The sequence below is a fragment of the Leucoraja erinacea genome, chromosome 19, assembly GCF_028641065.1.
Source record: "Leucoraja erinacea ecotype New England chromosome 19, Leri_hhj_1, whole genome shotgun sequence".
NCBI lineage: Eukaryota > Metazoa > Chordata > Chondrichthyes > Rajiformes > Rajidae > Leucoraja > Leucoraja erinaceus.
This window is the reverse complement of record NC_073395.1, coordinates 40,685,051-40,711,411: the sequence shown is the minus strand read 5'-3', so window position 1 is coordinate 40,711,411 and position 26,361 is coordinate 40,685,051. Positions and strand designations below refer to the sequence as shown.

At 42.8% G+C, this 26,361-nt stretch overlaps 1 protein-coding gene across 10 annotated transcripts in view; it reads left to right on the top strand.

Moving 5' to 3' along the window:
• Nucleotides 1-26,361, top strand: part of foxp2 (forkhead box P2) — a 361,162-nt gene that overhangs the window by 212,731 nt on the left and 122,070 nt on the right. Inside the window, exon 1 of one of the 10 annotated variants that reach the window (XM_055650885.1) lies at nucleotides 16,331-16,521. The exons of the other annotated variants lie outside the window; for them this stretch is intronic. The gene's annotated coding sequence lies outside the window, so the exon portion shown is untranslated. Of the gene's footprint in view, nucleotides 1-16,330; nucleotides 16,522-26,361 lie in introns of those variants that run through there. 10 annotated transcript variants of the gene reach the window in all.

Sequence of the window (26,361 nt, the reverse complement as noted above, 5' to 3'; positions counted from 1 at the left end):
ACCATGAAGCTCGTCCTCCAGGCCTTTTAAAAGCATCTTTACAGTGTTGCCGGGGTGGGGGATTTAATGTAGAAACATTTGCTATGGTTGGTTTTCCAGGGAGGAAACCATAAGGTCTGTGGCTTCTGATTGTCAAAGTTTTCCAACAGCTTTACATTCATTCATCATGCATATATATCCAAGTTGAATCATTTAACCTGTTTACTTGGAAGCACGGGAACTTTGTTGACCCTGCAAAACACCAATCAAAATGTTGTTTTGCAACAAGACTAGAGTACAAGAAGTACTTGCTCTCTTACCAAAGCGAGGCCCATTCCAGTTATTATGACAATTTCCTCAACTTGTTCCATTTTAAATTATCTATGCAATTAGCATATTTTCAACCTTATTTTTAGGCTTAAATTGCAGTGTGAGAACGTGCATTCCTCTCAGCTAATTAGTGCTATCAAGGAACAGTAGGTTGGCTCATTAGTACCATGTGTGTTTAATTAGTGAAGGGAAAATTGGAGTTAACTCATAGTTAATATTTTCACAGAGAGCCACAATGCCAACACCTTCATTTGCAGGCACACCCCTGCATAACTAATCATGGCCTCGTGACTTATAAGAAGCGTGTTTAGTGAGATCACTAAATTGTTGACAGAATTGTTTAGAGAAATGTGTGAGATCTTTTCTGCAGTGAAATTGGTGGATAAAGGAGGTAACTTGCGTCATCTCTGTAGTTAGCTGAAATTAAAATTGCCGTTTAAACATGAAACAAACCATAACTTCCAAGCCAATATCGTAACATTTTTTCAAAGTATGAAAAATAACTGATATTATTTTATGCATCATCATCATCGTTGAAAAAATCGACGGGCACGGTGCCTTACAATGCTATTTATGACAGTGATCGCATCTTCTGCTGGAATATGGTGGCCCTTGGCTCGCTAGGAGCAGGTAGCACGGGATTACATGGTATCCGTGGCAGGGAACTCCCCCCGACCTGACCTGCAAGAAGAATTGATTCTTGGGTCTTATTCAATAAATGTGGGTGAACCATTTGAGCAAGTAGTCAATGAATTTAACTTGCTTTAGATGACTTCTAAATACATGTCAAGCAACAACCAAGATACTCGCTCAGTTTATGCAATGATATGCAGACCACATAGACTGAGGTTGCAAGTATGTCCATACCAATTGGTTCACAGGATGACAAATGACCTACTTTATCCATGAGCATCTGTCTACATCAACAACTTACCTTTATATTGCCTTTAACATGAACAATTTCCAGGTCACTTCATATGAGCGTTACCAAACAGAATTTGTTTAAAGGCACATGATGAGATAGCAGAGAGCTGAGTCTAACAGATCCAATTTTAGGGACATATAAGGAGAGAATAAAGCTAGGGAGGGAGATAGGTTTGCAAAGGGAAATCTCTATCCGGGGCCCCTCTGCAATGTTGATACCAAAGACCTGCCCACATATTTCTGGTATTCCCTGAGATTTTTGGAGGCAATTTTTACTCAACAAATGCTGGATGTTTTACAGGCAGTCTGTGGATTTCATCTGTATCCATGTGGAAACTAGCATTGTGTTTTGGATGACATCATGATCCCTCATGGGAATGCATGTGTAACAAGGGAATTGGATTCCACTGAGATGCTTCCATCATTGAATATCTTGTTTGCAATCAGTCTCCAGACCAACATAAGAGTAATTGGGTGACGCTTTGGTCGAGACCCTTCGTCAGATCCAAAACATCACCCATTCCTTCTCTCCAGAGATGCTGCCTGTCCCGCTGAGTTACTCCAGCATTTTGTGTCTATCTTCAGTGTAAACCAGCAGCTGCAGTTCCCTCCTACGCATTTGAATAATTGTTCTTGAGAGTAGTAATTATGTGGTCGAGTTTTTCAGAATTCACTTCATGGGTAAGTCTCATCTCCTATAAATAAGAATAAATATTCTTGTGCTGAGATGAGTTCAGCTTTTGGTGCCTTTGATACAAACAACCAACTCTGTTGATTTTTATTAGGCACAAGACATATCCTGCATTTCCATACAATCTCATTTCACTCTGAGAGAGCACTAGAGCTCTCATATTAAGTTCATAATAATGAGCAAATCCATCAAGTGAGGAAAATAATATTCAAAGCTACCATTGCTCTAAAATGTAACTTCTTACAAATATATATACATAGCCTTTGGCCTCTTTAAATGCCTTACCACGTGTGTTTAAGTCATAGAGTCAGTCATGCAGTGTGGAAACAGGCCCTTCGGCCTAACTTGCCCTTGCTGACCAACATGTCCCATCTACACAACAGTCCCACCTGCCTGCAATTGGCCCATACCCTTCTAAACCTATCCTATCCTTTTGCCTGTCCTAAAGTATTTTAAACATTGTGATAGAAGCTGCCTCAACTACTTCTTCTGGCAGCTCATTCCATATACCTACAACCCCTTGTGTAAAAAAGTTGCCCCTCAGGTTCTTATTAAATCTTTCGCTCCTGACCTTAGACCTATGTCCATCAGGTTCTTAAAAGACTCTGTGCATTTACCATATCTAATTTCCTCATGATCTTATATGCCTGTATAAGATCACCCCTCATCCTCCTGCACTCTGAATGGTCCTCGCCTGCTCAAACTCCCCCTATAGCTCAGACCCTTCGAATTCACGCATCATTCTCGTAAATCTTTGTTGCACCCTATCCACCCTTTTCCTATAACATGGTGACCAAAACTGAACACAGTATCCAAATGCAGCCTCCCCAATGACTTGTACAACTGTAGCATGACTTCCCAATACTTAATACTCTGACCGATGAGGCCAATGTCCTGAAAGCCTTTGTGACTATCCTATCTACCTGTGACACCACATTCAAGGAACGATGTACTTGCACTCCTAGATTACTCTGCTCTACAACACTCCCCAGAGCTCTGCCTTTCATTGTGTAGGTCCTGCCATTATTTGTCGCAAATGCAATACTTCTCCATATTAAATTCCATGAACCTTTCCTCAGCCCACCTGCTACAATTTTCACCACCATCTTCACTATCTACAATACCACCCACTTTTGTGTCATCTGCAAACTTGCTAATCACGCTTGTACATTCTCATCCGTAAACCACAAACAACAGCCCAGCACTGTCCCATGTGGCACACCACTGGTCACAGGCCAAAGATTAGTAAACTCATCTATTTCTAAGAAATGTCAAATTTTATTCACCAAGGCTTTTGCACAAAAAAAAGCTTAAATTGGTTTTCTTCATTATAGATCTTCAAACAAACATCCCTGATTCAAACAGAAACAATTTTTATTTCAAAAGACTGTGTTATCAGGCCTACCTGGATTTTGAATTTAAAAAGGATTCTTTGCTCATCTACAAGAAGAATCAATCCCAGAGCATTGTCCAAGGTTGAATTACTCCTCTCTCTGGCCGTGTAAGAGGCTAACATTCAATATTGTAGTACATTATCTTTGTTCCTTACACTGATTTATGGTGTATTTCAAACTCAGCTTTGGTTTTCGTGATAATCGTGCAGTGGTAGAGTTGCTGTCTTATAGCGCCAGAGTCTCGAGTTCGATCCTGACTACGGGTGCTGACTATACAGGATTTGTACCTTCTCCTCGTGACCTGTGTAAGTTTTCTCCGGGAATTCCAGCTTCCTCCAATACTCCAAAACCGTGCAGATTTGCAGGTTAACTGGCTTGCTATAATTGTAAATTGTCCTTAGTGTGTGCAGATACTGGGGATCACTGGTCGGCGCGGACTTGGTGGGCCGAAGGGCCTGTTTCTGCACTGTATCTGTAAACTAAACTAAACTAAACTACATGTGCATGGGCATTTTGATTCTACATGAGGTATGTTGGCAAGATCCAAAGAGTAGTTTCCCCAACAAGTTAAATTAGAAGCAGCATTAATGTCCGCCTTGACCACTTTTATATAAAATAATGTGCTTCTCATATTGAAAGGGTTTGTATTTTTCTACTGTTTCGTCTGATTTAATAAAGTAGGCTCCAAAGGTAAATTATTCAACTTACTTGCTCTCAACCTACTATTGCAAAACTGTTGAGAGCCTTTTTCCATCATTATCTATTTAGAGAATGAAGTTACATGCATCAAGGTGCCCCAAGTAATATCTCAGCTTTAAAGTAACTGTCCAAAATTTAAACACAGATCCAGATGCAGAAAGCTGTGGTTTTCTGTGTAACAAACCATAAGAATGATACCATCCCTTATAATTTACTATTGTTGCAGAAATATTCAATATAAGGTTTCAACTTTCAAGAATCTGAATGTTCCTTGAGGGAGTAAGAGCATGCCCATTTATTCAAAATGGTGAAACTGGGCTGGATTTTATATTCTCAGTGCCTTTGGAACAAAGAGGTTCAGTGGTACCAAGCTTGAAAGGCAAACCATCGCCTAGTTGCATTTCCAGTCAGTGTATTATCACACATCTCTATCTTTTGAGCAAGGTGACCATTTACCAGCGTCCGTTTCAGTTCCAGTAGGTCAAGTAAGATGAACCTAAGTCCCCACCCAATGAGCTGTTGCTTCCTGACAAACAATCTCTCCAGGTGAAGGATGTTCCTTAGAGGCAGATACAATACGGAGATGCAGCGGTAGAGTTGTTGCCTTACAGTGCCAAAGACCCGGGTTCAATTCTGACCAGGGGTGCTGTTTGTACATGCTCCCTGTGACCTGCGTGGGTTTTCTCCAGGATCTCCAGTTTCATCCCACACTCCAAAGACATACAGGTTTGTAGGCTAATTGGCTTTGGTAAAAATTGTAAATAGTCCCTCGTGTGTGTAGGATAGTGTTAGTGTGCGAGGATCGCTGGTCGGCGTGGTCTCAGTAGGCCAAAGGGCCTGTTTCCATGCTGTATCTCTGAACAATAGTGGTGTTTACCAATCTTTGAGATAGACACATGGATAAAAAGGGATGGAGGCATATGGATCAGGTGCAAGCAGGTTTGCTCAGTTTATTTTGGCATCATATTCAGCACAGTGGGGCATGTGCCTACACTGTACTCTTCTATGTTCTATGTATTACTGATGGAGGTTAATTCCTTGACTCCAAGTCAGAATTAGCTCAAGACGTTCTCTACCACAGTGTGGGTCAATGGACATCGGAGAGTAAACAATCCAAGTGAAAATCTTTCTTTTTCTAAATGACATCAAAATATTTTCTTAAATTATTCTTGTTAGGTAGGAAAGGCAAGGCAAGGTTAGACTAAAAATCTATCCCACAACTGCAGAATTTGCAGCACCCTCATGAATCTTTTCTGCACTCTATCCAGCCTAATGACATCACTCAAAGAGCTGGGCAACCAGAAGTGGGCACAATGACTTTCAGGGCACCCTATCAGGACTTTAATGCAGAAGTCACTGAGCTGGTGGCAAAGTTCCAGACCACTGCCCCGAGTTTTGAAGTTTTTACCCCCATGGGAACATCCAGCTGTGAGCACACTCTGAACTCTGCTACTCCTCACAATGCCTTCCTGCTTGGAGAAAATTACTCAGAAATGTGTTGCCCCTTACGCATGCCCCTTACGAGGCCATTTTGTCTGGAAAAATTGTGGTTGAACAACCAATGATGCCCCAACTGTAAAAAAAGGTTCAACAAAATTTGATCAGACCTTGGACTTTCTAATGCACTTTGCAATTCCCTTTCTGGTGGAGAGGAAAACAAGCAAGTGTGGAAGTTAAGACAACAGTATTGTTGAAACACATTATTGTAACAACAGTATTAGGGGTGGCACAGTGGGACAGCTGATAGAACTGCTGCCGCTCAGCACCAGAGACACTGACCTCAGGTGACTTCTGTGCCGAGTTCTCCCTGTGACTGTGTGGGTTTCCACCGACTGCTCCCGTTTTACCCCCATCTCGCATTCCAAAGACATCCTGCGGGTTTGTTGTAGGTTGGATATGGGTTGCTGTATGAGCCCCAACTGTAAAAAAAAGGTTCAACAAAAACCTGGGTGGGGAAAACAGTGTGGATGAGAAGTATTATTGTGCCAGTGTGAGTTAGGGGGGATAGAACTGCTGATGCTCCCGTTTCCTCTCGCAGCAAAGACATGCGGGTGGACCCGATGGGCTGACAAACCTGGATGAGTTTGCCAGTGTGCTGTATTGATGGTCAGCATGGACCCAATGGGCTGACAAACCTGTTTTCTTGCTGTATCTCTAAAGTAAACTAAACTCACAGAATAAATCAACAATGTCTCCACAACCTGGAGAAAATTGTGAGAGATTTGGAAAAGTTGTGCCGTTTAAAAGTAGAATGATAAGGCATGAATATTGCCACAGATTATCTGTAGATATATATATATATCTAAAGAAAACCAGTAGTTAGACGTGGATGCAAAAATTACTACTGACACATGGAAATGTTCGCTAGAATGTAAGAGAGTAGAAGTGAAAATTGCAGGGTTATCCAAATTACATTATACATGTCACAATGGAAGAAAGAGAGGAAGAATTTGCTGCAGTTGAGTTTTCTTAGATAATACTAATTCACTATATATTACAATGTTTTTCGAACAAGGAATCTGTCCTTGAAGGATAAAATACATCGACAATGCTGCCCTTCACTGGCAATGTACTCTGGTGACTTAAAGGGCCTGTCCCACTTGGGCGTCATTTGCGCGTCATATACCCGACATCCTAAAAATTGGTTGGCGCGTCGTGATGCGCATGGCAAGGCGTGGTGGCGTATGCAGTGACACGCGGTAACGCGCTGCGCCCCAGGATTTAGCAGTGCTCAAAATCCTTGCGCATGCTGACGTGACGTATCCCTTGATGCTGACGTACTGATTGCATACACTGACGTACTGACGCCATAAGTGTAGCGCGTAGTGACGCATGGTTACGCACGGAGACGCACGAACATTGCCTATGCTAATTTATTATGCATCGCCGTGCGTCAACGTCCGTAACCATGCGGCGCCCGTATGCCGTCGGCACGCCATTTGTGCGTCATTTGAGCGCTGCACCACGTGACCACACGGGTATAAAGCGCGCGTAGATTTGAAAAATGTTCCCCAAAGTATCTTTGATTTTCACTGGGAAAATCCTTGCCAAGGAGATCAGACTAAGTACAAAAGACTAAGTACGCAAATGGCTCCAAAAAGAAGCAGGGCCCTCAAGAGCACTTGGCGCGCGAATGTTGTACTGCTAAACGATTTACGCGTGACAGTCATTACCGGCCTGTCACGTAAATGAAGCGCCAATGACGCCCAAGTGGGACAGGCCCTTTACCATCTTGCTTTAAGTGCTGATCAGTTCCAAAATTATTCATCTGGAGACCAGCCCAGGAGCTGATCTTTTTTTAAGTAACTTGCCCATGTCAGGAAAATTATACAGGAAAATGCATGTTCTACCCTGATATTGTTTGGAGCAGCCAATTTACGATTTAAATACAGTATCGAGAAACTGCTAGAAATCTCTCTCATTCACTCTCAACCTCCTCTCCCTCTCTCACTTTTTTTTTTCACTCTCTCTTTCTTTCCCTCTACTTCAGCTTTTTGGCAGTCCTCCTATTCCCCAGCCCATCCCCTCTATCTCTCCATCCTACCTTCCTCCTGCCCCGCTCAATTCTCACCTCAACCCTTCCCCTCCCCTTCCCACCTCTTGCTGATTCCATTCTCTACAATCTCTCACATGGGCCCCAGCTATGCCTACCATTCTGATGATTACATTGAACAATCCTTGCTCCAGACGCACACAGCTAACATCTCCCAACTCTTTCTCCGCTACATTTACGACTGCACCGGGGCTGTCTCTTACACTTGTTGATTTGATTAACTTTACCTCGAATGTCCACCTTGCTCTCAAATTTCCTTGGACTATCTCTGACATCTCTGCCCCTTCTCTTGATCTCTGTGTCTCCATCACAATGGACAGACTATCAATGACAAACCCTCCCACTCCCACAGGTATCTGCTTCCTCCGGCTTCACATTTCGTGCCTCTATTTCCTTATCTCACACCTTTTGTCTTTACATCGCTGGCCTTTGTTCAGCCATCTGCCTATCAACCCTCCCCCCTCACCTGTATCCACCTGCCACTCACCTGCCCCTCCTCTTCTCCAGCTTTCCACTACAATCAGTCTGAATATGGGTCCAGACCCGAAACCTCACCTGCCCATGTTGTCCAAAGATGCTGCCTGACCTGCTGAATTACTCCAGCATTTTGTCAGTTTTTAAATGTCTATGATGATCCAATGCTTAGCAACGTTTAATTAATTTGGGGAAATGCATTGGAATGGACTTCATCAATAAGACACATTAAGTTTTAGTTTAGTTTTAGTTTTAGAGATACAGAGTGGAGGCAGGCCCTTCAGCCCACTTGGTCCATGCCGGCCACTGATCCCTGTGTATTAACACTATCCTACACACAAGGGACAATTTTTTAAAACATTTATCGAGCCAATCTATCTACATACCTGTACGCCTTTGAAGTGAGAGAGGAAACAGAAGATCTCGGTGAAAACCCACGCAGGTCACGGGGAGAATGTACAAACTCTTCAATTTGCCTGCATTTCTACAGATTATGCCATAGGTTCAAGGTGAAGGGGAAAATATTTATTTTTTGGGGTGGGGTAACCGTGGGGTAACTTTTTCACACAGATGGTAGTGGGTGTATGGAACAAGCTGCCAGAGGAGGTAGTTGAGGCTGGGACTATCCCATAGTTTAAGAAACAGTTGGACAGGTACATGGATAGGACAGGTTTGGCGGAATCTGGCCCTAGCGCAGGCATGATTGGCCGTTGTAGGCCAGTTGGGCCGAAGGACCTGGTTCCACACTGTATTCATCACTGTAAACTATGATTAATAATCTGAATGAAAGATGCAAAAATCAAATTTTAGCTCTGTCTTTTCACATGCTCATTGATTTAGGAATCCAGAAAAACTCATAGTAGAAGAGAACGGGGAAGAATAAATTAATAATGGTCGCTTCCAAGATTATACTCATTTTTTAACTTCTAAATGATTTCCCCAGGTTATTTATCTCAGTAAATCACTGCTCCCATTCTCTATCTTGTTTAGACATCAGATGCTCACCACTGTTAGAAGCAGCTTCAAACTGAAGTTTTCAAAAGAACCCAGGCCTTTATACTCTTATTTGTAAACCGCTGATGGAAACAGATAAATAACAGCCTGCCATTTTGTCGGCAGCTAAACATGGAGATGTAATAGGTAGCAGTAAATAAGAAGCAAATAAATAAGTGTTTAGAACAGTTTACAGATGAAAAGCTGGAACATTCTGTGCAGTCCTTTGAAGTAAAATTTATGTTCTTGCTGTCAATGAAATGGATTTGATAGCACACAGAGCTGTACATGCCTTTTTTAGTTCCAAGATACAAGATACAAGAGAGTTTATTGTCATGTGTCCCTGATAGTAAGTAAGTAAGTAGGACAATGAAGTAAGATAGGACAATGGAATTCTTGCTTTGCATCAGCACAACAGAATATAGTAGGTATGAATACAGAACAGATCAGTGTGTCCATATACCATTATATAAATATATACACACATGAATAAATAAAAACAGATAAAGTGCAAATAAACAGATAATGGGCTATAAATGTTCAGAGTTTTGTTTGAGTTGAGTTTAATAGCCTGATGGCTGTGGGGAAGCAGCTGTTTCTGAACCTGGACGTTGCAGTCTTCAGGCTCCTGTACCTTTTACCTGAAGGTAGCGGGGAGATGAGTGTGTGGCCAGGATGGTGTTGGTCCTTGATGATGCTGCCAGCCTTTTTGAGGCAGCGACTGTGATAGATCTCCTCGAAGGTAGGCAGGCCAGAGCCGATGATGGACTGGGCAGTGTTTACTACTTTTTGTAGTCTTTTCCGCTCCTAGGCGCTCAGGTTGCCGAACCAAGCCACGATGCAACCGGTCAGCATGCTCTCTACTGTGCACCTGTAGAAGTTAGAGAGAGTCCTCCTTGACAAACCGACTCTCCGTTATCTTCTCAGGAAGTAGAGGCGCTGATATGCTTTCTTTATAATTGCATCAGTGTTCTCGGACCAGGAGAGATTTTCAGAGATGTGCACGCCCAGGAATTTGAAGCTCTTGACCCTTTTAACCATCAACCCGTTGTATTAAACGGGACTATGGGTCCCCATCCTACACCTTCCAAAGTCCACAATCAGTTCCTTGGTTTTGCTGGTGTTGAGGGCCAGGTTATTGTGCTGGCACCATTTGGTCAGTCGGTCGATCTCTCTTCAATACTCTGACTCATCCCCATCAGTGATACATCCCACAACGACCCATGTCGTCAGCGAACTTGATGATGGAGTTCACACTATGACCAGCTACGCAGTCATGAGTATAGAGTGAGTGCAGCAGGGGGCTGAGCACGCAGCCTTGAGGTGCTCCCGTGCTGATTGTTATTGAGGCTGATACCTGTCCACCAATTCGAACAGTCTGTGGTCTGTGAATGAGGAAGTCGAGGATCCAATTGCAGAGAGAGTTTAGTTTCGTTTAGAGATACAACGCGGAAACAGGCCCTTTGGCCCACTGAACCCGTGCTGACCAGTGATCCCCACACACTAACACTACCCTACACACACTAAGGACAATTTTTAATTATACCAAGCCAATTAACCTACAAATCCGTATTACTTTGAAATGTGGGAAGGAACTAGTGGTCCCAGAGAAAACCCACGCAGGTCATTGGGAGAACGTACAAACTCCGTACATACAGCACCTGTAGTCAGTATCGAACCTGTGTATCTGACGCTGTAAGGCAGCAACTCTACCGCGGCCACCGCGCCACCTTGTGGTATAACAGCTTGTGCTATAAGCTCCCAACCAAGAAAACTAAGCCCAACGCCAAATTAGAATCTAAACTGTTTATACACATCTGGAAAGAGTACAGAGAAAATTTACAAGGATATTGTCGGGACTCAAGGGACTGAGCTGTAGCGAGAGGTTGGGCAAAGTAGGGCTTTATTCCTTGGCATGCCTTGGAGGATAAGGTGTGGTCTTTTGGCCAGAGTATGGGAATCAAGAACCAGAGCACATAGGTGTAAGGTGAAAGGAGGAAGATTTAATAGGAACTTGAGGGGAAACTTTTTCACTCAGAGGACAGTTGGTGTACGCAACGAGCTGCCAGAAGAGGTTGTTGAGGCAAGTATAATTACAGCATGTACACTTGGACAGGTTCTTGGATAGGAAAGGACGAGAGATATATGCCAAATGCAGGCAAGTAGGACATGCTTAGGTGGGGCACCTTGTTTGACATGGATGAGTTGGGTTGAGGCAGCTGTCTCTATGCGGTTTGGTTCTATGACGATGATCCAGCAGTCACTGGTGTGCTTCTCTTTTGAAAAATCCATTCATTTAGAACATAGAACATAGGTGTGCCTCATGGTTCAGTGCTGGGCCCATTACTGTTTGTCATCTACACCAATGATTTGGATGAGAACATGCAGGGCAAGATTAGCAAGTTTGCTGATGATACAAAAGTTAGCAGTTTTGCAGATAGTTGCGAAAGATTTCAGCAGGATCTGGATCGACCAGAACAGCAGTAATAGTTGATGGAATTTAAGGCAGTCTAAAAGCGTGAGGTGTTGCCATTTCCTGACGTTATACTAAACACCCGATCTTTGAAATGGTAACCTCTGGGTACCATTAGCCTTCTTCACCTAGGAGGGCAACTTGGTTCCTTGCCACGTTCCAGGTATGTGGTGGACTATGGACCATAAGATTCAAGAGCAAGCAAGTGTTTTATTGTCACATGTCCCAGATAGAACAATGAAATTCTTACTTGCAACAACACAACAAAATATGTAAACATAGTATACTGTAAACACTTCTATAAATGAGACCCCAAAAATTCCGTGTGTGTATAGATAACAATCCATGTCCACACACACAACACACACACACACACACACACATCACACACACACACACACTGCACCTTTATACACCTCACATCCGTTCTGTAATGGGATGACCAGAACAGCACGCAATACTCCAAAGGCAGTCTAACCAAAGTCCTGCACCATGACTTCCTGACTGTTATACTAAACACCTCGATCTTTGAAAGTAAACATACCATTAGCCTTCTTCACCAATCTAGCAACTTGTGTTGCCACTTTCAGGTTGTTATGGACACACACGCACACCACAACACACACACACACACACACACACACACACAATGAAACACACACACACAACACACACAACACACACACACACACACAAACACACACACACACACACACACACACACACACACACACACACACACAGACACACTCACACATAAACACACACATACACACACACATGTACACACACACACACACACACACACACACACACACACACACACACACACACACACACACACACACACACACACACACACACACACGCGACACACACACACACAGCACACACACACACACACACACACACACACACACACACACACACACACACACACACACACACACACACACACACACACACACACACACATATTTTTTATATATACATTAAAAAATATACACACATACACATGAAAGCATACGAACAATAATAGTGCAAAAAGGCAAAACCAATGCCCACATCTACGTAGTTCAGAGCTTAATGGAGGTTGTAGTGTTTAATAGCTGTAGGGAAGAAGCTGTTCCTGAACCTGGCCATTACAGTTTTCAGGCTCCTGTACCTTCACCCCAATGGCAGGGTGTGTGGCCAGGAAGGTGTGGGTCTCTGATGATGCTGGCTGCATTTTTGAGGCAGCGACTCCAGTAAATCCCTTCAATAGAGGGGAGGTCAGAGTCCGTGATGGACTTTTTGTACCACTTTTTGCAGTCTACTTCGCTCCTGGGCTTTCAAGTTGCCGAACCAGGCTGTGATGTAACCAGTCAATATGCTCTCTACCGTACACGTGTAATAGTTCAAAGAATCCTCACTGACACTCCGAATCTCCGTAATCTTCTCAGCAAGTAGAGGCGTTGATGGGCTTTCTTTATAATTTTATCAGTGTGTTGGGTCCATGAAATATCTAAAGTCCACAATCAGTTCCTTGGTCTTACTGACATAGAGAGACAGGTTGTTGTGCTAGCACCATTTGGTTAGTCGATGGATCTTTCTTCTATACTCTGATTGATCGCCATCTGTAATTCGTCCAACAACTTGGCGTCGGCGAACGTGAAAATGGAGTTTGCACTGTGTCCGGCTACACAGTCACGAGTACCGAGTGTGTAGAGCAGGAGGCTGATCACGTAGCCTTGAGGTGCTCACATACTGATTGTTAGTGAGGAAGAAGTGTTTTTGCCAATTCGAACAGACTGTGGTCTGTGGATGAGGAAGTCGAGGATCTAGTTGCAGAGGGATGTGCAGAGACCCAGTTCTGTGAGCTTGGTAACCAGCTTGGAGAGGATGATAGTATTGAACATATAGTAATCTATAAACACCAGCCTGACGTATGTGTTTTTATTGTCCAAGTAGTCCAGTGCAGAGTGGAGAGCCAGTAAGATTGTATCCTCTGTTAACAATATACAATAGAGAATAGACAATAGGTGCAGGAGTAGGCCATTCGGCCCTTTGAGCCAGCGTCGCCATTCAATGTGATCATGGCTGATCATCCATAATCAGTACCCCGTTCCTGCCTTCTCCCCATATCCATTGACTCCGCTATCTGATGTCTACAACCAACACCACTGCACTGGTCAAGAGAGCCCAGCAGCGACTACACCCTCTCCGAAGACTACATAAAGCAGGTCTCCCCACTACACATCTACGAACTTTTTATAGGGGGACAGTCGAGAGCACATTAACCAACGGCATCACTTCCTGGTTCGGGAGCTGCAAGGCGTACGAACGGCACCAACTTGACAGGATTGTGAAGACCGCCAGCAGGATTATTGGTGCTCCACTCCCTTTCTTGCTGGACATATACAGGAAGAGATGTATCAACAGAGCCATCTCCATCATCAAAGACCCCTACCACCCATCGCATCACATATTCTCCATCCTGCCATCTGGGAAGAGGTACAGGAGCATTAGCTGCAAAACCAGCAGGATGCTCCTCAGCTTCTTCCCGCAGGCTATAAGACTGATAAACGGACTTAGCCCCCTGCCAAAGTATCGCGCACCAACCATCAACCTGGACACACTGCAGCAGCTGTCGATCGGAACGCCTGTTGATGTTTAGTAGAGAATAGAGTGTTTAATTTAATGTGTTCATGATATATATATATATTTATTTCTATTTACTTGTTGTTATTTGTACTGCACACTGAATGGACACTGGTTGAGCAACGTTTTTTTGTTTCCTCTGGGTATGTGAGTACTCAGGAAATGACAATAAAGATATACTGATACTGATACTGATCTTTAAGAGCTCTAGCTAACTCTCTCTTGAAAGCATCCAGAGAATTGGCCTCCACTGCCTGAGGCAGAGAATTCCACAGATTCACAACTCTCTGGGTAAAAAAGTTTTTCCTCATCTCAGTACTAAATGGCCTACCCCTTATTCTTAAACTGTGCCCCTGGTTCTGGACTCCCCCAACATCGGGAGCATGTTTCATGCCTTTAGCACGTCCAATCCCTTAATAATCTTATATGTTTCAAGAAGATTACCCTCTCATCCTTCTAAATTCTAGTGTATACAAGCCCAGTCGCTCTATTTTTTCAACATATGACAGTCCCGTCATCCCAAGAATTAACCTTGTAAACCTACGCTGCATTCCCTCAATAGCAAGAATGTCCTTCCTCATATTTAGAGACCAAAACTGCAAACAATACTCCAGGTGTGGTCTCACTAGGGCCCTAGATCCTCTGGCCACTAGTACAGCTGGGAGATTGGCTGTGTCTTCCTTAGTGAAGACAGATCCAAAGTACCTGTTCAACTCTTCTGTCATTTCCTTGTTCCCCATAATAAATTCACCTGTTTCTGTCTTCAAGGGTCCAACTTTGGTCTTAACTAATTTTTTCCTCTTCATATACCTAAAGAAGCTTTTACTATTCTCCTTTATATTCTTGGCTAGCTTATCTTCGTACCTCATCTTTTCTCCCCATATTGCCTTTTTAGTTTCTGCTGTTGCTCTTTAAAAGCTTCCCATTCCTCTGGCTTCCTGCTCATCTTTGCTATGTTATACTTTTATTTTTATACTCTCCTTGACTTCCCTTGTCAGCCACGGTTGCCTCTTACTCCCCTTAGAACCTTTCTTCCTCTTTGGAATGAACTAATCCTGCACCTGGTGTGGAAGTATACATCCGTATGCCACTATTGTCATTAAAATAGAGTGAAATAGCATCACATTAGTTTTCCATGCATGTGGTTCTTAAGCTAGCCACTATGAAGACAGGATGGGGAAACAAAAAACATTAGGTGATCCAGACTGCCTCGGTATTTCACTCTCCTCAGAACAGGATGTCTAAAGGTATTAGCAAAGCTACTATATTCATCTCATAACTGTTGTCCAAGGTCACTTCTCCATAGTCACCGCCAAGGAAATATATCAAGGTTTGGTTATAATATGGTTAATAGTTAACGGAGGTAGCTTACTATGATGCTTGTTATTATCTACAGTAAGCATTCTTTCGCTTTGTATCACTTCAACCCTGAAGTGTTGTATTTGGGAACTTTAGAACAACCCACTATCATTAGTTTTGATGATCTTCTGATGGCTATAAAACTTTGCAGCCTGCATGTTCTTACCATATCTTACCCTGATTATTCTAAAGCAAGGGTCACTTAAAGACAGTCTTCACTAATCAATATAGCATTCCTACTGCAGCTTCAGTTTGAGGCGATTTGTGTTAAATTACATTGGGAGCAGATTCATCTGGTGTTCAAAAAATATTTCTGTTCAACAGTGAGAGAAATTCATAAAAAGGGCCAAAATGTTCTCCCAATGTATGGTATAATTGTAAATGTAAAAAGCAGTCAATGTCCCATTCCCTTTCGGAGTTACAGGGTGTAGTGAGCTCCCCTCAGATCTCAGAGCAACTGAGCCACCACAATATTGTGCTCAGCGCAGTAGCGAGGATTCCACTCCGTGAATCTGCATTTGTGTTCTGGCACTTGTCTGCAGCTTTGTGAATATCTAAGGTTATCAGAATGGATTCCTTTCAGTATTGCTGTTTCTGTCTGCATTCCTTCCAAGTTGTGTCACCCTCTCCAATATCAATGTATTTACAGCCCTTTGATCTCTCAGTCGCGTATTCATTCTCCAGGAAGGCCTAAAGCACAAGACATGTGGGAATTGCCGCATGTGCGGTTAAAGTCCAGTCGCATGTGCTGTGTCATTTGCACAGCTTTGGGATATTTTTAATTCCATGGTCTGGATTTATTTATTTATTTATTTTTTTGGAAATGATAAAATCCAACCAGTTGAGACAGGGATATCCCAAAATGGTCAGGAATTACAAGTTGGCAGATGGAAAGTTACTCTGGTGAAAAATATATGAGTGTGCAAGTTGAAGCCTACAAGAATTGATTGATGAGACAGCGGATACAAAGGAGCAGAGAAAAAAACCGACAGTCTCAATTGATTTGGAAAAGGTAAGCGTAATGTTTATTGTGAAAAAGCCACTTCTTAAAAAATGTTTCCCAAGAATGTCGTTTAAAATAAAATCACTAAGAATGTAGGCAATGAAATGCATGCGTGTATTGGGGGCATTTAAATTGGTTTGAAAGTTAATGTCAGCTGAGCTGTTAATCAATTCTATTGCTTTACACTCCCTGCGTCTATTAACATCATGCAGATTACTCTTGCATTCTGCTTGGCAATTATGTTATAATATCGAAAACAATGAGTACGTTTGGCAGGTAAACTGTTTGAAAACTTTCAACATATGTTTTACATTTGTGCTTTTACCAACCTCTCTGAGTGATTGTTAACAGTAGCCAGTGTGGTGATATTATTCTGTTACTTGGAATGCCCATTCCCATCCTATGCTTTTGCCACTGATTTTCTCCGTTATTTTGTAAGTTAAAAAAATGTAAATGTTACCAGCAATGCGCTCATAATCTGATATTACTTGGCTTTGTAATTCATAAATAAATACGCCTTATAGGCTCGCATTTCCTCTAAAATCTAGTGTGCCACAATTATTGTTGCAGTTTACTGACATGAGCTGAAGAAATTCATTCAGGGTTGAGAACTTAAAGATTGATGGGGAATTCTCCAGCAGTAGATTGGTCTATTTTGAGAACTTGGACCAATTATCAGGCTTTGGAATGGTTGCATGACCTAAAGCATTCCTGTATTTCCCAAAAATAGTTTTAGACTTAAGGGGCTGTCCCACTTGTGCGACCTAATCTGCGAGTTATGGCGACTCGCCTTCGACTCGTACTCGCAGCATGGTCGACACGAGGTCCTAGGAGGTCTTTGCAACTCTCCTTCATGCTCAAGTGTAGTCCCCGCGTACTTGAGGCCTGAGCTAGGTCGCAGCATATTTCTCAATATGTTGAAAAATGCCCACGAGTAAAAAAAGGTCGCCACGTAAAAAAGGTCGTACTAGGAATGTTATTCGTAGGTAATCGAGGGTAGTCGAAGGTAGTCGTAGATAGTCTTCAACATAGTCGAAGCGAGGTTGAAGGGAGGTGGAAGGAGGTCGTCTTCACTCTCCACTATTCGGTGTCCAATTTTCCTGAAGCTAGTCGTAAGTAGTCGCAGCTGGTCTTCAACATAGTCGAAGGAGGTCTTCAACATGACATTTTTTCAAAATCTCCTAAACTCTTCTAAACTCGCCAATTAGGTTGCCGCAGTGGGACAGCCCCATTAACCTCTCAGTGCCTCACCCTATTAATTGGCAGGTCAAGTGGAGCATCAGTGACATGTACTTCTCCCAGAGGGCACACAGAAATTGGTCTGTGTTCCTTTTTAAAATTCATACAATGGACGTGGGCTTCACAGGCTGAGTCCGTGTTTAATTGCCTATCCCCATTTGCCCCTGAAAAGAAGGTAGTGAGCTGCCTTCTTGAGCCACTGCACTGCTGTAGGTGTGTGTTTTTACCAACAATGCTGGCAGCAAGTGAGTTACAGGAGTTTGACCTAGCGACAGTGAACGAACGATGAAATATTTAAAAGTCACGACATTGTGTGGCTTGGAGGCAACTTCTGATCCTATGTTCTTGCTGCCCATGACCTAGCTAGTGGAGATTGTGTGCTTGGTAGGTGTTGTCTAAGGAATCTAATTCCTGGTATAGTGAATTTAAGTCCTTCTGTGAATTACTCAGACTTCCAAGCTGCCCACCTGTTGGTTCATGCTGAAGTAGGGATGAAGTCAAAACAGCTCAAAGCCGATAACTTTAACAGCGGTAACTGTGTCCATATTTTATCCACATTGTGTCCATATTTTAAATTTGGAAAGGCATAAAAGCTGTATCCGATACATCGACACATTTGTATTGTTTGAATACAGACCAGTCGGAGGTGGCACAGTGGCGCAGTGGTAGAGTAGCCTTACGGCGCCAGAGACCCAGGTTCAATCCCGACTAAGGGTGCTGTCTGTATGGAGTTTGTACGTTCTCCCCGTGGCCGCGTGGGTTTTCTCCGAGATCGTCTAGTGGAATCTCCTAGTGGGCTAGTGGAATCAAGGGATCTGGGGAGAAGGCAGGCATGGGTTATTGATTGGGGACAATCAGCCATGATCACAATGAATGGCGGTGTTGACACGAAGGGCCGAATGGCCTCCTCCTGCACCTATTTTCTATGTTTCTTCGGTTTCCTTCCACACTCCAAAGACGTACATGTTTGTAGGTTAATTGACTGGGTATAAATGTAAAATAGTCCCTAATGTGTGTAGGATAGTGTTAGTGTGCAGGGATCGCTGGTCAGTGTGGACTCGGTGGGCCGAAGGGCCTGTTTCCGTGTTGTATCTCTAAACTAAACTAAACTAAAGCAGTATTGAATGCAGATCAGTGTTCAGTGAGAATTTAGATTTGCAATGAGTGTTTGTAATGAAACCAAATCATTATCAAAGCTAATTTGTAAAATGAACAGTGGGATTATTGTGTTTGAATTTGAAGCAAATAACTTGATTATGGTTAACTACTTTACAGAAACAGACCATGACCTGAACCAAAACTAAAAAAAGGTTAATTTGTTGATTAACGTTGTATAGTACGTTGTATAACGTTGCCATGAAGTAATTGCAATGAAGAATTGCCAGTATTTTCAATCCTGAAAAAGTATTGTTGAACATATGAACCATACCTTACAAGAAAAATTGGCTGAGTTTTATAACTTTGGGTTTGCTACATAAAAACAGATTAGAATTTAGATTTTCCAGGACATGTTAATTTTCCTGCTTTCTTTGATTTGAAATGCTCTGTTGAAACATGTATTTTTGTGCCAAGTTATATGCCTAATGACGAGGGCCTCATCCTATATTTCACAAATATTCTTGAGCAGAAGGTGCTGTTGTTATTTAACAGTTTGAATGAGTGAGCACTGCGATGTCATAATAACATATACAGGAGACTGCAGATGCTAGAGTCTGGAGCAGCAAGGAATCTGCTGGATGGACTGAATGGGCCAAGCAGCATTGATGAAGTTAAATGGACAGTCAACATCTCAGGCCAGCACCCATCAACTGAACTGGGACTCGGGTAGAGGGGAGTAGCAAGTGCAATGAAATGAGGAGGAGGGGTGGGCAAGAGCTGGCCAGTGGTGGGCGGATTCAGGTGAGGATGGGATAGATGCGGGTTTAAACTGAAAGATAGTCACAAAAACTTGGAGTAACTCAGCGGGTCAGGTAGCATCTCTGGAGAAAAGGAATAGGTGATGTTTCGGGTTGAGACCCTCCTACAGACCCTTCTCAACCCTAAACGTCATCTACTACTTTTCTCCAGAGATGCTGCCAGACCCGCTCGGTTACTCCAGTTTGTTGTGTCTATTTTCAGGTGAGGAGGGGTTGACTAGCAGAGAGAGGGGGTGGGAAGGATGGCTACAGATGCTGGGAGGTGATACCTGGAGGCCACAAAGGTGCAGATCATGGAATATGATAGGAAGGATAGTTGAAGCAGGAAATGGAAGTTGGATCCAAGTGAGGAACTTCATTGAAGTTTAGAAAAAAATTATCTTATTGAAGCAATTAAGGTTTTAAGTGAGCTTGACAGGGCTGTGAGAGATTTTCTCCTTGTTTGGAAATATTGAATTAGGAGGCTTAGTTTCAGGACAAGGGGTTCGCCCATCTATGAAGGCAATTAAGAAATATTTCTTCTGAGAAGGTAATAAATCTTTGGAACTATCTATTGCAGAGAGGTGCGGGAGACTGAAGCATCCATGGCTGAAAAAGACAGATGTTTGGTCATTAGGGAAATCAAAGAATATAGCAACGAGCAGGAAAGTAGAACCAAGACCAAGATCAGATCAGCCATGATGTAACTGAATAGTGGAGCAACCTCAATGAGCATTTGGTTTAACCTGTTCAGTGCCACCCCCAAGTATATTCGGGTCATGGCCAATAGTGAAAACAACAGTGAACGGATTAATCCTTCTCCATTGCGATGTGACTTTCTGAGGTTTAGAGTTGAATGGTCCAGGCCAAACCCAAACTCGGATTATACTCCTCCCCTATGTCACATGTGTGTTGACCACTCCTCCAGCTTTGTCCCCAACTCCAGCACCAACCTCTGAAAGCAGTATCAGGATTCACATTTTTATTTTGTAATTTGCAATGCCTGGCCACTTTCTACCGATGTCTGGGTTATTGGAGCTCCATTGGTGCACTCATTAGGTGCCCAACTAACAGCACATTGGAAATTCTCAGCAGCACAGTCTAAAATAGTCACAAATAATAAGTATATCGAATTATAAGAGTGGAATAAATAAAGATTGGGGAAGGCAGATGGGATTATAAGAAAGATAAAAGACTGAATAAGCTTTAATTGTTTAATTCTCTATCTATCACCAGCTAACTTCTAAAGAGTGGGATGGGATAGAAAAGTACATTTTCAGGTGAAGTGATTTATCAATATTTAGCTCTAATCATGTATCAAAATTCACTTACATCTAAATGTAACTTTTGCTGCCCTGTAAAATCTCCTCAAGCGATGCTGCCTTTTGCTGGCATGTTTTGTGAGAAAGTGCTTAACAAGAATCACAATTTTACTTTTTTATATATATTCCATTTCGCAGTAATGTTCCATGGCAGGGCAGTGTAATGACTGAAACCAAGGTTTGGATATTTATGCTTGATCCTACATGCATTTGTTTTAAATTGTCCTGTCCAATTTACTTTGTAAGGGTCAAATATGCTGATATCTTCCATCCAATACCACAATGGGCAGAGAGAGAATGGTTGGCTTTTATCCACTCCAAGACAGCGAGAAACTGTGTGCAAGTGTGGAATAGGAGTGGTGAGTGGGCCTGGAACAGTGGTTGGTTGTATATTAGAGACATTAAAAGGACTTTCAGATAGACATGTGGATATGCTGATGATGGAGGGATATGGGTTATATGCAGATAGTTAAGTGATAGTCATGGCATCATGTTTGGCACAGAGTTTGTGGACCGAACGGCCTGCTCTTATGCTGTACTCTTCTATGTTCTTTCTATAGATCCCACAAATAACATTTATGCTGTTATATTTTTTTCAATAAGATACAGTTTTTAATTTAGTAGCTTACAATGCAATAAACACTGCAAAACAATATTTCTGACCAAATGGATATTTTCATTTGGTGGGAATCTCCATTTACAGAGAATAATTATTTCAAAATTTCTTGTTTGGAAAATATGATATTTTATTAAACTCTTTTGGTATTTAGCCTCAGCCTCGTGTTTCGTCACAACCTTCACTTTAGTATGTGAAAATGTTGTAACAGTTAGAGAGTTTGATTTTCTGGCTGGTTTCATAACCAGTTTGATGGCATCACTGACTATGATAGTCATGGATCACTTGGACAAGATGCTTCACAGGGACAAGGATATTCCACCCCTCAATATCAGTTGAAGCCCGTGGCAATTTCTCTCAGGTCATCTCAAAACACTGACCCTTTGCCTTTGATCTGGAAATGAAGGCAAAGATAATAATTCCTATGGGAATATGATTGCTTAATTTGAAATAGTTTTAATTTGAATTGAAATATAATAATTTTGAGATAATCTATAATCTTAGATTTTCCAGACACATTTTTAAAATTAAGAATGTTCAAAGTAAGATGCTAAAAGAGCGGTGGCAATGTCTTAAGAATCAAAATGAAGGATAGATAGAGTGGATGTGGAGAGGATGTTTCCACCAGTGGGAGAGTCTAGGACCAGAGGTTAAAGCCTCAGAATTAAAGGTTTTTCCTTTAGGAAGGAGATGAATAAGAATGTATTTAGTCAGAGGGTGGTGAATCTGTGGAATTCATTAGACTGTGGAGGTCAAGTCAATGGATATTTTCAAGGCAGATATAGATTCTTGGTTGGTACGGGTGTTAGGGGTTATGGGGAGAGGGCAGGTGAATGGGGTTAGGATGGAAAGATGGATCAGCCATGATTGAATGGTGGAGTAGACTTGATGGTTGAATGGCCTAATTCTGCTCATGGAACATATGAATTTATGAACTTACTAGACCAAGTGCGAACCCGTTGGGGCCGTTCCCCCAATGCAATATTCCACCACTCACCCATAGCCCCCAAATACGCAGGCGCGGCTGACGTTTTTAAAGTTTATAATGGCAATAATGTAAAATATAAGATCAATGTGAACGCATCTCACTTTGATCTCCTCCCCTCCACCCCCTCTCCCTCTTGCCCCTCTCTCTCTGTCTCTGCCTCTCTCTCTGTCTCTGCCCCTTCTCTCTCTGCCCTCACTCTCTACCCCTGCCCCCCCCTCTCTAGATGTGACTGCAAGTTGGGGGCTATGCGTCAGTAGATAGGGTGGTTATGGTGTAAAAGGAGCAAATTAATAATATTAGTATAATATCAAGGGGGGTAATTAGCGTGTGTGCGGGGGGGGGGGGGGGGGGAGACTAGTGTGTGTGTGTGTGACACTGCATGCCGCCTCCCCCCCCCCCCCCCCACAACCACACGTTGGGGGAACAGACCCAACGGGTCTGCACTTGGTCTAGTATTTTATGTAAATGAGATTCGGGATCCCATTGTGACATCATTGTGACGTTGAACGCTGCTGGAATAATGGAAAGTGGAAAAGTGGTTTAAAAAGTGTTTTTTGTAAAGTTTAAAATGTAAATAACTTGTAAAATATAACTTAAATCAGAACGAAACTTGATTCATTTACATCTCAGGATAATGGTGAGTAAGGTGGGCCAAAGATTTTGGGATATTACGTCCATTCATGCATACAAACAAACAAGATAAGAGTAATATACTAGACTAAATGGGACCCATTAGGTCCCTGTCACACAGGAGGCTTGGTCCCCAACGCAACCCGTTACCCAACGAAATATTCCACCACTCACCCGTTCCCCAACCCAACTCGTTCCCCCAATGCGATATTCCACCACTCACGCATAGCCCCCAACTGTGGAGGTGCGGCTCATTTCCCCTCATCCCCCAGCACTCCCTCCCCTCCTATACACCCTCCCTCTTCTTTCCCCTCTCTCCCTCCCATCCCTAATCCCTCCCTCCCTCTCCTTTCCTCTACCCTCAGTCCCTCCCTCCCTCCATAGCCCCTCTCCCCTCCCTACCACCTCCTATCCCTCACCTCCCCACTACTCACTTCCCCAACCCCCCTCTATCCCTTCTCACCTCCCCCACTGCCTTCCTCTCCCTCTATTTCCCACTCCCTACCTCCCCCACTCTACCCTCCTCTCCCTCAATCCCACCCACTCTCCCTCCTCACCTCCCCAGGATCACGAGGGTGCCGCTCCTTTCCCTCCTTGCGCGCCCAGAGCAACAGTACTGCTTCCCTCAGAGCCAGGCTCAGCGCCCAGGCCTCGGATCGATGGGGAGTCACCCCGCCCCCGGATCCCGCAGTAGCAGTCGGCCTCAGAGCCAGCCTCAGTGCCCTGTCCCCGGATCGTCAACGCGGCCTCTCCCTGCCCGGCCTCTCCCCACCTCCGGAGCAATCCGCCACCATCAGCAGACGCAGCCCCAGCGTCAGCGCTAAGGCGGCAGATCCCCGTGGGCCCAGGGTGCTGTTGTGAAAAATAGTTGGCTATCTGAATTCTGGAAAAGCCTCAACTGCGCATGCATAGCTGAGGACCCGTTGGGTGCCCTTTGCGATACCAGTAAAGACGCGTATGGGAACTTTCCCCCAACTGCGCATGAACGGGTGGGGGTGCTATTTTAAGTTAGTTTTGTGTTAACGTTAATAACTTTTAAAATATACTATCAATCTGAACAAAACTTATTTCATTTACGACACAGGACAATGGTGAGTAAGGTGGGCCAAAAATTGTAGCGCTATCGTGTACCGTTTTTGCGCAAATATATATATAGATAGATGAATGATCTGGGGCTTGCGTGAGCAGGACAGGCAACTTCTTAACTAGTCATTTAAAAATATTTTGGAAGTATCAATGCATTGGCTGGGAAGAAGATACAGTTTTAAGGTGTGCATTCAATTTCAAAGAAATAGAAGAGAATAAAGATTAGATTTGCAGAGATAAAATATGAAGAAAGCAATTGTTCTTAAATTGCATTTAACATTAAAAAAGATTTCAAACAGAATTGAATCCTCAAGTAAAGAGACAGCATACTTGCAATAATTAATTTTCGGTAACCAAGAGATTAAATGGCAGAATCAATAACAGTAACAAAATGGAAATCTATTAATCAACAAGCTTTAAATTTATGTTGCAGCCTTCGTACATATTCACAATGTAAGTGTTCATCTTCAAAGTAACCAATACTTTTAATGATGAGGGAGACAGTGAAATGCTGTTTTGTAGTTGCAGAGAATCGTAGGCAATAAATGATAGACCTTCAAATTTAACTGCACAAATGCTCTGAAATCCTATCAAATGTAAGTCGTCTATAGAGCAAAGTACAAATGGGAATTATGGTAAGCTACGTCTTCGAGCAGATGGAAAATGTTGCAGTGTAAATTATGGCATTTACCGTTGCTATTTTTCAGAAGCTGCTGCACTATATGAGGTATCCCCTGTCAGTGGGAAAAGTAGAAAACATGCCAAATATTTCTCAACATGTTGTTTATTTACAATCTTGAAAAAATGCTTTCCCTAAGTGGCGTACTTTACTTCAACTTTAAAACATTATTTTGATCGTTTCAAAAATATATTCCTCTGCAAAGCAGGTGTAACACCATTGAAATTCTTAGCTATGACTTTTATCTACTACTACTGAAAACACCAATAAAATACCATGAGTGATTTTGTTTTAATGGCTTTGCTTCTTTCTACCTCAATGAAATTCAAGAGTGGGATGGCACGGTGGCACAGCGGTAGAGTTGCAGCACTTGCAGCGCCGGAGACCGTGGTTCGATCCCGACTACGGGTGCTGTCTGTTCGGAGTTTGTACGTTCTCCCCGTGACCGCTTGAGTTTTCTCCGAGATCTTCGGTTTCGTCCCACACTACAAAGACGTACAGGTTGTGGGTTAATTGGCTTGATATAAGTGTAAATTGTCCCTAGTGTGTAGGATAGCATTAATGTAAAGGGATCGCTGGCTGGCACAGACTCGGTGGGCCGAAGGGCCTCTTTCCATGCCCAATCTCTAAACTAAACTAATCTAAACTAAAGAGCAAATAAAGTTAGATTCAATTGAATATATTATTTTGTTGCAGGAAAGTAATGTTTTGCAATATGTTTCTATTTCTGAAGTAAACTAGTTTCACTTGGAGGTTACTAAAGGGCCTGTCCCACTTGGGTGTCATTTGCGCATCATTTACGCAACATCATTTACGCGTCACGACGCACACATGATGAGCGCGTGGTGAGGCGTGGTGGTGTTGGCAGTGACTCGCGGTTGCTCACGGTCGCTCGCGGCCCCCCAGGATTTGGGACGCCGCGAATGACGCAAATTACGCCCAAGTGGGACAGGCCCTTTATGCTTTGAAAACTAAAAATAGTCTTGCAGGACACATGCTGGCAGTGAGAAGGATTATGGCATTACTTTGCACATTGTCAAGAGCTTGTTGTGAAGACCAGCCTATTGGCAGCAAGGTATTGGACAAATTTCAAATGAATGAGCAATTAAAAATACCCTGTCACATTTTGTTTAAAAAATAAATATCAGAAGACTTTTAGATGTTTATTTATTGAGCTTTTAAAGATTCACAAGCTTGGCCTTCCATCAAACTTTGCATAAACCGTCATCTATGTTTGTTCTCACATGTGGTTAACGATTACAGCCTTCTATGCTCAATAAAGCAGCTCATAAATAACTATGCATATATTGGTATCTTCCTCCCACTAGCCCAGTGATATGAACTTTGGCTTCTAACATGCCATCATCTCACAACTAAATTCCTCGCTCATATCT